Here is a 15,901-nt window from a genome sequence, read left to right as displayed (position 1 = left end):
TCTTTCTCCAGTTCTGGAGGAACCTCAGTCAAGGAAGGATAGTAGGAGTTTAAGGTCACCAAGTTTTCCTTTCATTGTGGACTTCAAGTAGAGTTTTGTGGTGATAAAACAAAAACAGCATCTCAGTCTCTTTGCTTCTAACTCTGCTGTGCCTTGAAACATAACGGTTTATGGACACACAACCTAGATATTGAAGGAACAGAACCAGTTACCAGAGCTGGGCACAGAAAAGTGATCACATATTTTTCAGAGAATGTGTCAGATTTTTCAAAATCTGGTCTCATTCTCTATAGAAACAGACCTCTCTAAATATTAGAAGCCATCCAGTAGAAGATGGCAGGCTCTAGCTCCACAGCTTAGCACCTACATGCTCATGGTGGGGCCTGGCCATGGGGTGAATTGACATGGCTGGGCAGCTGAGGGACAACACTGAAATTCTGCTAATGCCAAGCTAAACCAGGACCTTCTCCATGGATCCTCTTTATTTCCCTGCCTTATCAAATTCCCACCCACTTTTGCTGCATATCTTTGAATCAACCTTCCCCACAACTTTAAGATAAACATATTATTAAATAGAACTATTACAATTGTCTACAGCATTTTTGACCTTTCTGGTTGACTTTCACTACTGCTGACAGATTAGGCTGCCCAGATGTTTGTCCAGGTGTCACTTTCACAAAATTGCCAAAATACGGGTGTGTCCACCTATTTGGCTGGGCTTTCTAACATTTCTATGTAGGTATTTGAAAAGATAATAAGGTACAGAAATCATTCCACCCAAATGAAAGTAAACCTTTGTCTGAAACATCAACCTTGAGATCATGAGCAACCTTAAGCACAATATTTTTGGCACAAAATACTTCCTGTTTCAATTTTAATCCTTTTTAAACAATATTCTTTTCCAGTTAAACACCTGTTTTAGCCTTACAGAAGCCGATTCTATAGAATTACATTCAATACCTATTATTCTTCCAAGTGGGAAAGAACTTCAGAGAGAAAAGTAGAATAGCTATTATGACAGTAGCACTTTATTATGGAATAGCTTTGGGAAACAGAAAAGGTAAGTCGGTGGCTGTGACAGATAATTATGGACTCCTATTTCACAGCAGAATATCATAAAAAAAAAATATGTAAAATGCCTTTCACGTTTCAAATAAATGTCAGCTACATTTTCCTCAGTTAATTGACTTACCAATTTAATGAAGCAGCAATCTTTTAAATGTAAAATACGCACACTTTGGATTTCTTGCAATATTTATTTTTAAGATATTGTAAATATTGCTTTCATGCATTATTTAGCTCTAAAGGAGAAGTGTTTGGAAACGATTCAACACACTTAATCTTGTTTGTCTTTGTCATGCAAAATGAGAAAAGATTTCACAGTAAAATGCTCAACTATACCAATATTCTACTTCTCTACTAAAACGGTTTGAAAATACTCATGATTTCAGGATTTAGCACAAATGTAGAGCACATACAAAAGCTTTTTTGGGATTACTTGTAGTGCATTTACATTGGGTCATACATCTTTACTCATGAACAAATTAATTTGGAAAACTTTTGTTGTTGGACTGATCTAGGCACTCCAAGGTAAGTGGCTTGAGCCACTTAGAAAAGATCCAATTTGCAGAAATTGAGGGATACTCTCCTTCAATCCACTATTACTTTTTAAAGCATACTATTTTTAAGGAGTTTCAATTTGAATACCCAAAATCAATACTGACTTTTGAAACTGGAAATATTTGGCTCAGCTCCAAAGAGCGGAAGACAAGACAGCTACTGGCTATATTGTGCTGTCTCAATTTCTGGGATACTGTAGAAGAAAACTTCAAGCTGCTTTTGTAGCCTCACCGAATGCAGGCATTTATTTTTGCTAAAATGCATCTCCTTGCCTGATATTTCCTATGTACTCCCTGCAAATTTATCTTGAAGAAACTTAAAATAACGTATTTCTTCATCACTACCTTAATGGAGATATCAGCTTTCACTGTACTGAAGAGGATTTTACCAATATATCCGAGATATAGAGGATTGTGTCAAACAAGACAAGATGACATTTCCTCAGCATTGCCCTTGGCATTTGCATTGATATTCACTGGGGGGTTGTCAGTTGGTGCAATGTAGGGGAAAGAAGAATGATAACAGTGATGGGATAAAGCAAAGTCTCATGCCAAAAACCCAGGAGCTCTGGCAGACTCAGATATCTCGTTCTACCAAAGAACTAAAATGGAAAAAGTATAATTTTCTCTCTTTTATCCAACCACAAGAGATAGGAAGAAGACTTATTCTGAGCTCGTCTCTGCTGCAGTAGCCCAGTAGGGATGGCTGTCATCTCCAGCAAAAGGCAGGAGTTATCTCCTGCAAGGCTTTGTGGGAGAGACAAAGAATTGGATGTGGCTGGTGAACAGCACTTTGTAGCACCAAGTCCTAGTCATTCACTGATTTCCTACTTTTCGATTTTTTTTTTTATTTCTAAAGGACACAACCTGGGAGCAGCAACTTGGAATATCACTTTGGATATCATCTAAAGAGGTTTTTTTATCGCACACCGAGGATTCTGTGTTCTCCACCTGCTATTCAGCATGACAAGAGTCCTGCTACACGACAGCAATACATTCTAATTCTCGATAGTGGGATTTCACTGATTTCAGTTAAAGAAGAAGCCATTATTAAATTGCATCTGCATATACTATGCACTAAAGGTACTTCATGTGTTAATGGAGTGAAAAGCTGTGAAAAATTTGAGTTACTGAATAACAGGAGTTCAGACTAAGCAGGTGAATTTATTCATATTTCATTTCGCAGGTAGTAGGTTTATCCAATGCTAACTTGGACCACATCTACAAATGATGGTGATAAAAAAACACTCCTATGTTTCAGTTGATACATATCAGAGAACTCCTCTACCAGACCCAAAACCACACTCAAACATGTTCCTGGGAGAAATGTAGTCTAAAGATTTTGTCTCTCTATTTCCAGACAGGGCCTGTTCATTGTGGCTGGTGAAGATGATTATCTCAGATTCAAAACCAATAAGAATAAAAATTCCAGCTGCCTGAGAGACAATAACTGTTCTTAAAAATATAGTAGCTATTGCCTATACACAGTCATTATTTTCAGAGAAGGCTTTGTCTTGGGTTCTTTTGTTTGTTTGTTTGTTTTTAAGGTTTAAGAGGTAACTTTATTACAACAATGAAGTGTAATGGGCAAGGAATAGGTTTGTCTAAGAGTCATAACTGTGATCAAAATTGGACAATAACATGCAGAGTGTTCACCTGCAACTGCGCTGATAAAATTATCCCTTTTTGAATATGGAGAATAACACCACTATTCCAAATAAAGACTGTGAGTCTCTTCTTTGTCACTGGAATCCACTTTCCTACCACAGACTTTTCTTCCTGATCAGTTCTTCTCTCAAATTTCCTGATACCAAATCCTCATTGTAGGTGGTAGAAACCAGCTGATGTCTTTTTGCTCTACCTCAAGCCCTGTGGCAAGCTGCTAGGACAGCCCACTGATACAGAAGACCCTGCTTAAAAAGTATCTGCTAAATTACCTGATGTATATCCCTGCCTTCTTCTGAAGCAGGCAATCCACTGGCTTATGTGAACAACAGGGATAGCAATGAAAACACTAGGATTTCAACAACAACTTGCTTGGAGTATTTGCTCTAGATCACATTACCTACCCTACATTCATCAAAATAAGCAATGGTTTGTGTTAAAACATATGTTTTTGGATTCACATACAAAGGAGCTTCCCTTCTAAACAAGATGGACTGGATTCCTGACAACAGCCTGGGTGAGGAGCACTGCAGGGATGATGACCTGAGATGGGCAGCAGCCATGATGCAAACACGAGCCTGCATTCACAGGACTTTCACAGCACTAGGGGACTTCTTGCTGTTCATAGAATTAGGTGAAACTGTGACTCTGTGGTTATCTTCACCATGAACCAGAAAAGATTTAGAATAATCTCTCTCCTCATACTTAGACATTCTCTTTTTCTTACTTGCTTACACACACCTTACTTATCATACTTACTTACACACACCTTTTTCTTACTCTATGCATTTGACTGGCTGAGACCGTACTTCTGCTCAATGTGAAAGATTGTTGCAGATTGATTGATGATATAGTTGCGTACTCAGGGTGTTGCCTGGGGAAGGCAAATCAGAGCAGGGCCTTTGCCAGATACCGTGCAAATGCACAGCTAGAAAAAGTCTTTTAAGAGTACTTTACCGGAGGCCACAAAGAAAATCAGAGACAGAGAAGAGGTGAATATTGATCCCAGAGTAGTGTATTATAAACACTTAACCCTGGATCATGATTTTGCCATCGTTGTTTACTTGTCTTCTTACAGGCTTGCAGGATGAAGGTCTTGGGTTGCTCTAGTCATAAGTCAGTTTGGAAGTGGCTACCATAAAACATTCCCTCCCAAATGAATTAGATCACATAACCACAGATTCGCAGAATCACAGAATGACAGAATGTCAGGGATTGGAAGAGACCTCGAAAGATCATCCAGTCCCATCCCCCCGCCGGAGCAGGAACACCCAGATGAGGTTACACAGGAAGGTGTCCAGGCGGGTTTGAATGTCTCCAGAGTAGGAGACTCCACAACCTCCCTGGGCAGCCTGTTCCAGGCTCTGCCACCCTCACTGAGAAGAAGTTTCTTCTCAAATTTAAGTGGAACCTTTTGTGTTCCAGTTTGTACCCATTGCCTCTTGTCCTATCATTGGTTGTCACCGAGAAGAGCCTGGCTCCATCCTCCTGACACTCACCCTTTATATATCTGTAAACATTAATGAGGTCACCCCTCAGTCTCCTCAAAACATAGTAAAAGGTCTTGAAATGGTATCAGCATTGCCGAGCTAATAATCTTCCCAAGATCCAACAGTTGATTTCATACAGTCAGAACCACTAGGCCATTACTGCATAACATACACATGAAACTGTCTTTTCAAATGGTACTTTCTCATTATTCCTTCTGGACCGTACGCTGGGCTCATTGGTAGGATATTAAAACTTCAGAGGAACGGGACAGCAGCTTGGCCCCCCAGTGGCAGTCAATTTGTCCAAAAAGCATGAGTGTATTTGCCTCCAAAGAGTTAATGACATTACTTACTGCAGCCTTTTCTTAGAAAGCTAATCTTGCAAACTTGACTTGTCAATCGGAGATGTTGTTTTATCTGCAGCGGCGCAGAGTGGGTGGAGGGAGAGCAGAGCTGAAACGTGAACTCTGACAAACGCCGACAAGAAAGCATTTGCAGCCGCTGTCTGTTTGGTGCAAAGTTTTGGTTCATTAGCCTTGAAATGTTTCATTAACAGAATGCTTTTGGTATGCTATAAACAAACTGTGAATGCCCTTGCATGCAACAGCACTCTGTCAAAAACAAACGTGGTTTATTCCCTTTTGTAAAATATTTAGAAAGTGAATGACAAAGTTAAGCAATGGTCATATTTGTGTGATCTAAACAAAAGCGTAACATCATGGTAACAAGCATCTAAAAATACATTTGTTCGTTTCTAGTTCTCACAGTTCTGTGGTATTGTTTGTGGCTCAGAAATACAGTTCTCTCTACCTTTTGTGTTCATTTTTCCAAGTGTTTTAAAAATAGGAAAAATACATAAATACTACATAAATGCTACATTTAAGTGTTCTTAAAATTATGTAAGGCAAAAACTTGTTTCTATGTTTGATCTGAACGAGTTCATGCCCATCCCTGATCTTGAATGTAAAGGTCAAACATTGCAATTTTTGTTCTGGCAAAGCTTTTAGTGAAGGCAGACATTTTTTGTGGTACATAACCACAAGCTTCAGCAAACCAAACTGAAGATAAATGGAGTTTTGCCAGGGAAAAAAAAAATAGTTTGTAAGGGGAGATTATTTTGGATCAAACAATAATAATAATAATAATAACAATAACAGTAATAATAAAGACATAAACAAACAAACAAACAAACCCTGATCTGAATCATAGCCCAAATTTTAAACTCAATATTCTCTGAGATCAGAGAAAATTTTGCTCCCTGTTCCAGGCTTTGTGATATTTGTTCATATATTTTGACAACAAATTGTCCTGGTTCAGGGCAATGAAGAAGCCAAAAATGCTCTAATACAATGAACCCCAGTGTTGTCCTTGAGGTACTTGAACCCACGAAAAAAGGCTTTTTTTTCTGATTCTCTTTAGTTGTGGACAGCAATTAAGTTAATAAAAATTTAGCATACAAACAAGATCTCATAAAAGAGACTTCATAATATTTTGAAAATGTGTCCCTCTGTAGTGTGAATCTCTTTTTTTTTAATGGTTTAGGTGAAATGACAGATCCTAAATAGATTAACCTTAAGAGGGCCTGGAGCATTGGGGCATAAATCCAAGAAATCCCTAAACCACCTTGGCTGACTCTGCTAGGCCTGGATCCTTTGCAGAACTTAAGTTTTTTTGCTCCTTCTTCTGTGGAGAAGTTTGAAATAACACCAGCATTGCTAGTCAGCTAACACAAGAAAGGTCCAACATAGTTTGAGAGCAGTTGCTGGATTCTTACATGTTTTTCATGGATATGGGTCTCACTGCCCAGGTTCACTGTTGTGTCTTCTTAGCACCTTCCGAAGTCCCCCCTGGTGTGCCCATTTCAGTGAGAGACAAACAGCAGTTGCCCTTCACGATCTGTGATTATTTATCAGTGTAGCTGTATCTGTGACTTGATGTATCTTTTCTTACCTGCAAAATTCTACAGTGTTGGGGGGGGTCACAGCAAGTACAATGAAAAATAGAGAATAATCCTATAAGTCTTCAATTCAGTTGAATTTCCAGTGATGTCAGCAGTAATGCTGGGTACAGAACACAGTCCTTTGTTATGAACATTTTTTCAGGAATTACGTTGGATTTTATCTAATCAAACCATTTTTGCTGGGGGTAATTTCAGTTTCAGATAACTTCAGAAGAAGAAACAGGAATGAGATTGGGGAGGGGGGATAGACAGAAGGAATTTGGCCTTAAGTCTTTGCTATATAAGTGACCGTATAACACTTTATTTGCATATCTAGCATTTAAAGGGTTACGCATGTAATTATTTAACGTAACTCCGAATAAGCTGTTTGATTTCCTTTCATCATGAGCCAAACATTAGGCTTCGAAAGGAATTCCTTTAAACTTCAATAATATAAAAGCACATGGCAATGTGAAAGTTACAACTCTGGCTTAAATGAGTCAGACATAAAAGTATTTATGACTGATATTCTCTGAATATACCAACTTCAGACACTTTAAAGTCTTGTTCTGCTGTACAAGAATATGTACAGGAATATCAGACACTGCACATCTGCACAACTCTTACTTTCAAGCAAAGCAGAATCCAGTCCCTAGACATTTTTTTTTCTGTTTTAAGAAAAAAACAAAACAAAACAAAACACAAATAATCCACACCAGACCATCAGCGCTTGAAGCAAGTAAAAGCAATTCCTTTATGAACTTCCCACCAGTTATTTTTTTTGTGAGGCTCATGGAGAGAAATAATAAAAAAGCTGGTGAAACAACATTGTGTCCCAGTGAAAAGCATTGCACGTGAAAGGGAGAAAGAAATGAAGTGAATGTTGTTTTTTCTTGATGAAATAGCAGATTGGATCTTAGGCTTTTTACAAACTCCAGCACAGGTGATCATCACTTGTTCTGTCAAAAGCATTTTCAATGACATGACCAGAACAATGTGGCTGTGATTACAAGGATCAGCATGGATTGAAAGATACTCAGGACATTTACCAAAGGGATACTTATAGTAATGTTAGAGACATTCACTTTTTAAAACAGATTCATAAATCCTAGAAACAGGATATTTGAAATCAGGATAGCTCCATTTGGTTTTGGATTTGCCATGCTAATGAGCACAGCCATGTCCTCTCACAAATGAAAGCTGAACACACCAGTTGAAATGTTATTGTCATGAAGTCAAATCAAAATGCCGAAGAGGAAAATTGAGACAGTTTTCATTGTGAACTTTGATGTGAAGCATCACAGCGTTTGGAGGACAGCCATACCTTTGATCTTGCAGAAATTGTGAGGAATCAACCACCTTGAATCCCAGTCATTCAGCAGGTGATTTATAATGTTACAATATGACTTAAAGGACTTTTCCAAAAGTCATATAACCAGCTAAGGAAAAAAAAAAATGACAAAGATTTAACATAAATTTTAGCAATTCTGGTAGCAGGCAATGTGAAGTTCATAGTAGACTCCTAATTTTCTGGCAGAAACTCTGAGACACCCAAGATTCAAAATAAGCCTTCCTGACTTCTAATAACACCAAAATAGATACATGGAGCCATTTGGGTGCCTCAGCCATGCAGACAGTCATGGAGCTAGGACAGCGTGATGCAAAGAGGAGGCAGAGCCTAGGGGAAGGAACACATCCCCATGGCAGACCAGCTCCTGCAAAGCCTGTCTTCAGCAGGAGGGAGTGGAGAACAGCTGCAAGGCAAAGGCTGCCAATTTTAATTCTTTCCTTTAGTGGATCATTATCCAACAAGGAGGTTAATGAGAGTGGGGATTGCCTTTACTGTAAAGGGCTGCCCTGTGCATGCCCAGGCCTCCTTCCCTGGTGAGCTGGGAAGCCCTTGCTGGCAGCAACCCTCAGGAGCTGCTGCAAAACCTGGTGGCACAGCCACCGCCAGGCACGTGGGGAGATCCCTCCAGGACAGACCTTCTAGTAGCTGCCAGGGACACTTCCCTGAGCAGCTTGTATGAGGGCAGAGAGAAGGGTCTAGGGTTTGGCATCTCCTTGTGTCCCACGTCCCCCACACTACTGTTGACCACAGCTGCACATGTCTCCACAGTGGGGCTGCTCCCATGCAGGTCTTTCCAATGCCCTTCACTTAGAGCTTGTCATGGCCTTCCCAAATACCTGCATTTTGTTTATGTTAAATGAAATCTTCCTGAAGCACATTTCTCTGTTTTCCCTGAGAAGGCCATAGTACGAGTGATCACAACACCAGAAAATATCAAACAAGGTAGATGTTATGTTCTGTCTCTCACTTAAGGTTAGAAATCTTTTGCCTCTCACCATGATTCCTCCCATTCCTGAAGTGAGCAGAAGCTTTAGATTTGAGGTATCTTGTTTTAAAGATGCTCAGTGAAAAGAATTTCTCAATGGCATTTGTACATTGATGTGACCAAGTACGGAGCTGGGTGCACGACTGTGATTTCAGTTGTGTGGCCAAACTAGAAACATAAAAACAAACACTGTGACATTCATCTAGAAGAGAGGAAGGACTCTGTTTTTATACTTTGAACAATTACTTTTAATTCTTCCTTCAGAGCATAAGTAGTACCCATAATGAATTTTTATTCAATGCAGAACTGAGATATGCTTTTGAATTTATTTTTTTTCTGTCAAAGTTATTCACTTTGTTTAGCCCAAATCCATCAGTAGTTTCAGACAATCCCAAACTGTACTTTGAGGCTACAAAATATTCAGACAAAAATCATCTAGCTCTAGCTAGAACATTTGCTCCTTCTAGGCATATATGTAATTGATTATAATGACTTTTCATAGTCTGAACTTAGTTGAACATCAGATCCTGAATTTCCTCATGATGATTATTTGTTTCATGTGCTTTCATACTTGTCATATTTCTTAAGGCTCTGCATCTACCTTCCCAGATAATTTTGCTAGTTTAAGTTTCAAACTTTTGGAACTGTCTGTTCAGTTAAAATTACAACCTGTATTCTACAGCAAATTTTTTTTATGTTATAGCTTTTTTTTTTTTTTCCTTTTTATTTCTGGAGATTTGTGGGATACGGGTAAAATTTAGCAACACAAACTTTCTCAGTGCTTTTAGATTCTCCTGCATAACTCTTCCTGCTAAAATACATGCAAGGCATGTCTTAAGAGAAATCATATACAGGAACAGGAGTTGATCAGCATCCCAGTGAGATACAGGATATTTTTCAGCTAGGGAGTTAATGGATGATGATACTATATTTGGCCAGCAAAAATAATGACACACTTTCCCCTGGTCTACAAGAACTACTCCCACATTGATTTTAACTTAATATCTCCCTCATTAGGAACCTGCACAGAAGTTTGGCAGAAATACCCAAGACATTTATTGGATCATTCTCGGGTAATAATAGATATTGCTGCCCTTTTTTTTTCCTTTTTTTCTTTCTTCCCGAGAATGTACAGACTAATCACAAAAAGAATAGCTTTGAAACAAAAGCTTTTTACAAAATACAGATTTTTATCAACTCCATCACTGTTGAGGTTAAATATTTTATGGAGCTAAATAAAACTCGGACTTCTCCACTTTCATGTTGCAGGATGCAGTAAAAGCTTAAGAGCCTGATTCGCCCCACTGCTGAACAACATCCATTACGCATCAAATGCCCTTCACTTCGCAGTGGACTCTGGCTCTGATATCATCAGCCCAGGTAACTTGATATACAATTTCAAAATGGAAAAGTCCATGACAATAGCTGGGACTGGCTTTTCTGGGTACCTGCTATGGTTGAAGAATTGGACCCACAAACTCACTGTCCGAAATGCCATAAGGAGCTCCTGCCTTTCCTTAAAACAAAGCAAGCACTTTAATACATCTCTACTCAACAAAGCATCCATTTTCATAGCATTGAACTCTGCAGGATGTATGTGCTGGCTTAAGTGCTAGACTTGGGCCTTGGGCATGTCAGGCCAAATAAGCGCTGGCACCTGGGTGCTGTGAGCCCTTCTGGTGGGATAATGAAGATATCATCAGGCTCATTCCACAGCTGGGAGACCAGGAGGACACTCAGCCTATTGCTCTTATAGCTCAGAAAGTGACCAAACTGTTTAATGGTGACACAATCAAGACTAATAACTTGACTAATAATTCATGCCTGATTGTTTTTTTTAAGTGCACTCGTGAAAATTAAAGCTCTGGGTCCAGGGTATGAAACCATTATCTATACAACAGCTCACAGAGAGTGTTATCTAATAACATGAGAAATCTATTAGACTTGGTGGAAGCAAGAACTGAAGGAAATAAATCATGCAATAATGGTAAATCAGATCTCTAATTATGGCCCCACACAGGAGGCCAGAGGAGAAATACGTCTCTAGGACCACTACATGGTATTTCTCATCCTCTCTCTCCTGTTAGAAGCATTCAATCACCTCCTCCTGCCTAAATTCCATCAATCCCACAGTAATTTCTGAACAAAACTGTCATGCTTGGGAAGGAGATGACTAGCAATCACCAGTAAAAGTTATTTCTTCTAAAGTGCTCACAAAGATACTCACACCTTTTTCTCTTCCATTGGTACTGGAAATGCCTGCATTGAAAACCTGTGGGGGTCAGAGGAGCTTGAAGCCTGATGCAAGTCCTTCACAACAGGCCAATTCTGCCTGCAATGGAGACAAGCCCACTGCTAGTTCCTACACACTGGTTACATCTGCAAGTCCCTTCTCTGCTGCCCCAGGGAATCTGTGCAGTGGCCCAGGCTGAGACCCAGAAGACAGCAGTGAGCAGGAACAGATCCATGAGGAGCTAAAGCACATTTCACCTCCTCTCAGTTCAAAGGCAATGGTTGAAAACAATATGTGGCAGTGGGACCCCAGAGCACAAACTCTTATCTCTCCACTGCTCTGACACAAGAACTCTGGCAAAGCCAGTCCTTTCTCCATTTCAGCTTTGAGGGCTTTGCCAGATTTGGTGTGCAAGAGTGAATTCATCTGAGGGGGAAAGATTTTAGTGTTGTTTAGCACCTCTCAATTGGACACGGGGTGCAGCACTATCTCATGAGCAGCCAACCTCACCATCCCACACCAAAGGCTGCACCACATGTCCATGAGCAGATGTGAAGGTGGGTGACCTCCTTGGCCTAGAGATCTGGAAGCTCTATGTGTGCCCTGCTCTGGTGTTGTTCTGTCTCTGAAGTGCTTCCAAAGTTGGCTGGGTCTATCTGCCTGGCATACCAAGCTGTTCTAAAACAAGCACACCATCAGGAGGAAACCAGTGCAGAGCATCAACAGCACAGCTTACACTTATCTGCAGTGATCCAGGTAAACATGTCTTGGTGTAACGTACAGACAAGGTATTAAGGGTCAGATTCATCTCCTGTAACTTCAGTGTCTAGAAGGCAGACAACATGATGTTTTCTGTAGTCTCACTTGCAGATAGGAATAGTTTAACGTATTGTGGACCTTCATGTTAGGATGCCTTCATTTTTCCTGTGAAGGTGCTTGTCCTCTGTAGACTGGGGAGAGGTGTTGTGCTTGGCTCCCCCAAACCTACTGCATATCTTGAGGACACATCTCTCTCCCAGATTTCTGACCTCAGCAGCATATACTGGATGATCTGTGAGAGACATATCTATGAGGACTACAAATCAAAACTTGATATTATCTAGCTATGATGAGCACCACTAACCAGCAGTGCAAGCTTTCTCCAGGAGCTACACAGTCCCACAGTAACTTTTTATTATTCTGTTAGGACTGAGGACACTGTGTACTTGGGAACCGTCCTGATTTGAAAGACTTCACACCAACTGGATGTGACTCAGTAGAAATGCAGCATAAATATAATTGAAAACATCTAAATAAAAGTAAATAAACCACAGAGTGGTAGAAATAATAGTGCTGAAACAATCATAAGACTTTTAATTTTAGCTCAAAAAAACTGATGAGGACCCAGTTTATCAGGAAGCCACTATTCACTTTGTCTTAACCACTTTTGCATGCACAACTGTTTTCTTAGACCCTCACTTTGGTCCAAGCCCTGTTCTAATTTCTTTCCACAGTAATCAGCATTTCTTGGTGACCAGAGGCAACTCTGCACACTGTGGTTTTCCACTTAGAAGTCAGTTCAGAGGTCTGTGCATTCATAGAGCTGTTCTCAGCTGGCTCCCTCCACCTGGGTGAAAGAAGAAGCAGGGACTCGGTGGGTGCACTGCAGGGAGGAAGGACCATTCCCCCTCCTTGCTCTCATGTGGAAAGCAGAGTTCGTAAATGTTGTCTTGAATGTATATTGCTAAGGAAATGTTGCAATTCATGACAAATGATACAGGCCTGAGGCCAAAGGACAAGACCTTGTCAAATCCATGTTGCACAGCTCTTGGTCCTGATTTTCTCCTGGGCAGTATGGTGCTGCCAATGGGGGCCTTCAAACATAGTGATCATCGTTTGTGCATGGTTCTGTAGTTCTACGTTTTTGAAATCAGGTGAGGCCTGTGCTGCTGCCCCCCAGGGTGGTGTTTTCATATCATGAAGCCTTTGGTAAGAATGGTTTGCACTGGACAATGGCATGTGATTATGCATTTAAGAGTACAAATCCTTCTGGGATAGCGCTGCAGTGCCATTAAGATGGAGGCAGCCAGAAAATTTGCATTCTCGCTCATACTTCCTCTTAGGAATGGCCATGGGCACATGCCATTCCCTAACGGGGACTAAGAAATATCTGGTGGGATGCCAATGTGCAATGTAACGCTGTGGATGATGGGGAACCACCCATCCAGTCTGAGCTTGAGCCTTGTCTTGCTTCATTTGCAAACGTATATGCATCTAGGGAGGTAAGGTAATGTTGTTAAGTACAAACTAAAGCCATTTGCCACCTGCTGAAGAAATGACAAGTCACCCATTAGCCCAAATGACATGTTCAGATGGTTGCTGACGGCTCGGAAAACATTTTCACCCCTATTTCCAGTGAAACAGTTGTGCCTACAAGGAAATAACAGAGGAAAGATGGCAGTTGAAAGATTAAGTTTATTTAATCTGATACACATCTTTTAAAGGGAAAATTATATACATAGAACTTTACAATGTTTCCTTGCAACAAGGCAAATTTTGCTGAATCTTTACACAGTATATTTGAAAACTGAAAAAAAAAACCAAACATCTACCCCTTTAATTGAAACCTTTTCCATTTACACAGGAATGAAACAGAATAAACTCCACATTTCCACACTCACATATTACTGTAGACATAAAAATATTCCTGTGGGATCACACAGTCAGAAATCACCTACTCAGGGGGATATGAACGATGACTTCAATAGAAGATGGACATAAATTTTAATTAGTTGGTTATTTGATCTTGTGTTGTTAGTGATGGAGAATCTCAGAAGGGAATTAAGTATGCTTAAGACTGAAATTGCTTAGAACCAAAACACACTGGAAGGTGAGTTAGATGCCAATAAAATAAAAGAAATTTTGCACCAATGAGCAATACAATAAAATAAAAATGGTAATTACAATTAACCAATCAAAAATGCAATTGAGATAAAACCAGCTATGGGGTTGACTTTATCAGACCTGCTAAGTGTCTTCAAGCAGATGTGAGAAAAAAGTATTAACATTACTGGGAACGTATTCTCCTGGAAGATGCAATGTAGGAACAGAGAAACTAGGTCCAGGGTTTTTTTTTGCTTTAAAGTGTTTCTCATTCTATTTCTCCTTCTATTTATATATCCTAAGCAAAATATCTCTTGCATCATTTGTATACTTTTCTTGCTTTCTCCAGTATCCCAGTCTTTCCATCTACTAATACTTTATGTCAAGAATACCTCTAAAGTTACCACAGATCAGAAAAACAAAAATTTATCCTTTATAGTTTTGCAATCAATAGAATTGTGTATGTGCAGCTTAACATGAGGCATGTAGGACTACAGTCTGCTTTGGAAAGTGAAGCAGGACCAGGGAAGACGCCTGCGCTCCGGCCAACAATCACCCATGCTGGGAAACCGCTGGCTCGTAGTGTGGCACAGTTTTGACTTGTGCCAAGTGGCTCATTTTTCCCTGACAAGGTCTGGGCATAGTTTAGGGGTTGGTGTAGACCAGGGATCACTGCCAATGAGCAGCAGGGGATGCAGCTACTCTTATGGGGGATGGAGAAAATTAAGCCACATGGGTTTGAGCCATGCCAGGCCATGCCAGCTGGCCTACGGGCCAAAGAAAACTCCCATTTATTTACTACTGTGTATCTAGCTTCTACACACAAGTGTTTAGACTGTCTTAGCAGCTTGTAATGAAATCAATCAGTCCTGCCTATTGCTGGCATCTATTTTCCTGTTATTCTTGGTTTTGTGTATTTGTAGATCGCTATATTCAACATTAGGAAGGAGACTTCAGCTGTCTGAAATTTCTGTGGGTGTTGCACAGATACACCTCATACTTCTTTTTGACAACAGACTCTCTATTAGATACACGGATGTTTAACAAAAGAAAACTGGAAAAAGTAATTTAGACTTCTTGTCATATGTTTAATGATAAAAAACTATTCATGATTTAGGTGGAAACTTGTAAATAATTTGTCAGATAAAGCTCATGAAGATTCTACAATGTGAAAGAAATGAACTAACAAGCCAGAATCAACATGGACAAACTAGATTCACCTTAACTATTGATTAGAGAAGACTTGTGATCACTTCCCTCCTCATCTAAAGTTTCCTCTTCTTTTTCAGAAAATGAAAGGAAATAATTTGTCCAATTGACTTGTTACTGAATTTGCATTTTTCATCCTTTTTGCTCAATCTTACAAAGCTCTGGCCTCCAAACATGCAAGACCATCGCAGTTTGTTGATATCCTTCTCCATGTTCCTGTATGACCTTCTTCTCTGTCAGGATGTCTGTCTGATACTGTCCACACAATCTGAATCACATTCCTATTTCACTTCTCCCTTTGAATCCTCCTTTAAATATAATTTCTATTATAGGAACAAAAAAGGCCAGTTTTCTTTTCTGATAAATATTATCAGATCCAGATGTAAAAACCTGAACATCATAAAAAGATTTCTGTTAAAACTGAGTACCTAACACTTTTACCTTTCATCAAATCTTCTACAGCATAGTATCAATTTACATCTTGATCCTACATGTCTACAAGCTTAAATACATGACAGTTCACACTTAAATTAACTTTTTCCCCCTAT

This window comes from Columba livia, chromosome 2 (genome assembly GCF_036013475.1).
Source record: "Columba livia isolate bColLiv1 breed racing homer chromosome 2, bColLiv1.pat.W.v2, whole genome shotgun sequence".
In the NCBI taxonomy this organism is placed as follows: domain Eukaryota; kingdom Metazoa; phylum Chordata; class Aves; order Columbiformes; family Columbidae; genus Columba; species Columba livia.
This window is presented reverse-complemented; position numbering follows the sequence as displayed.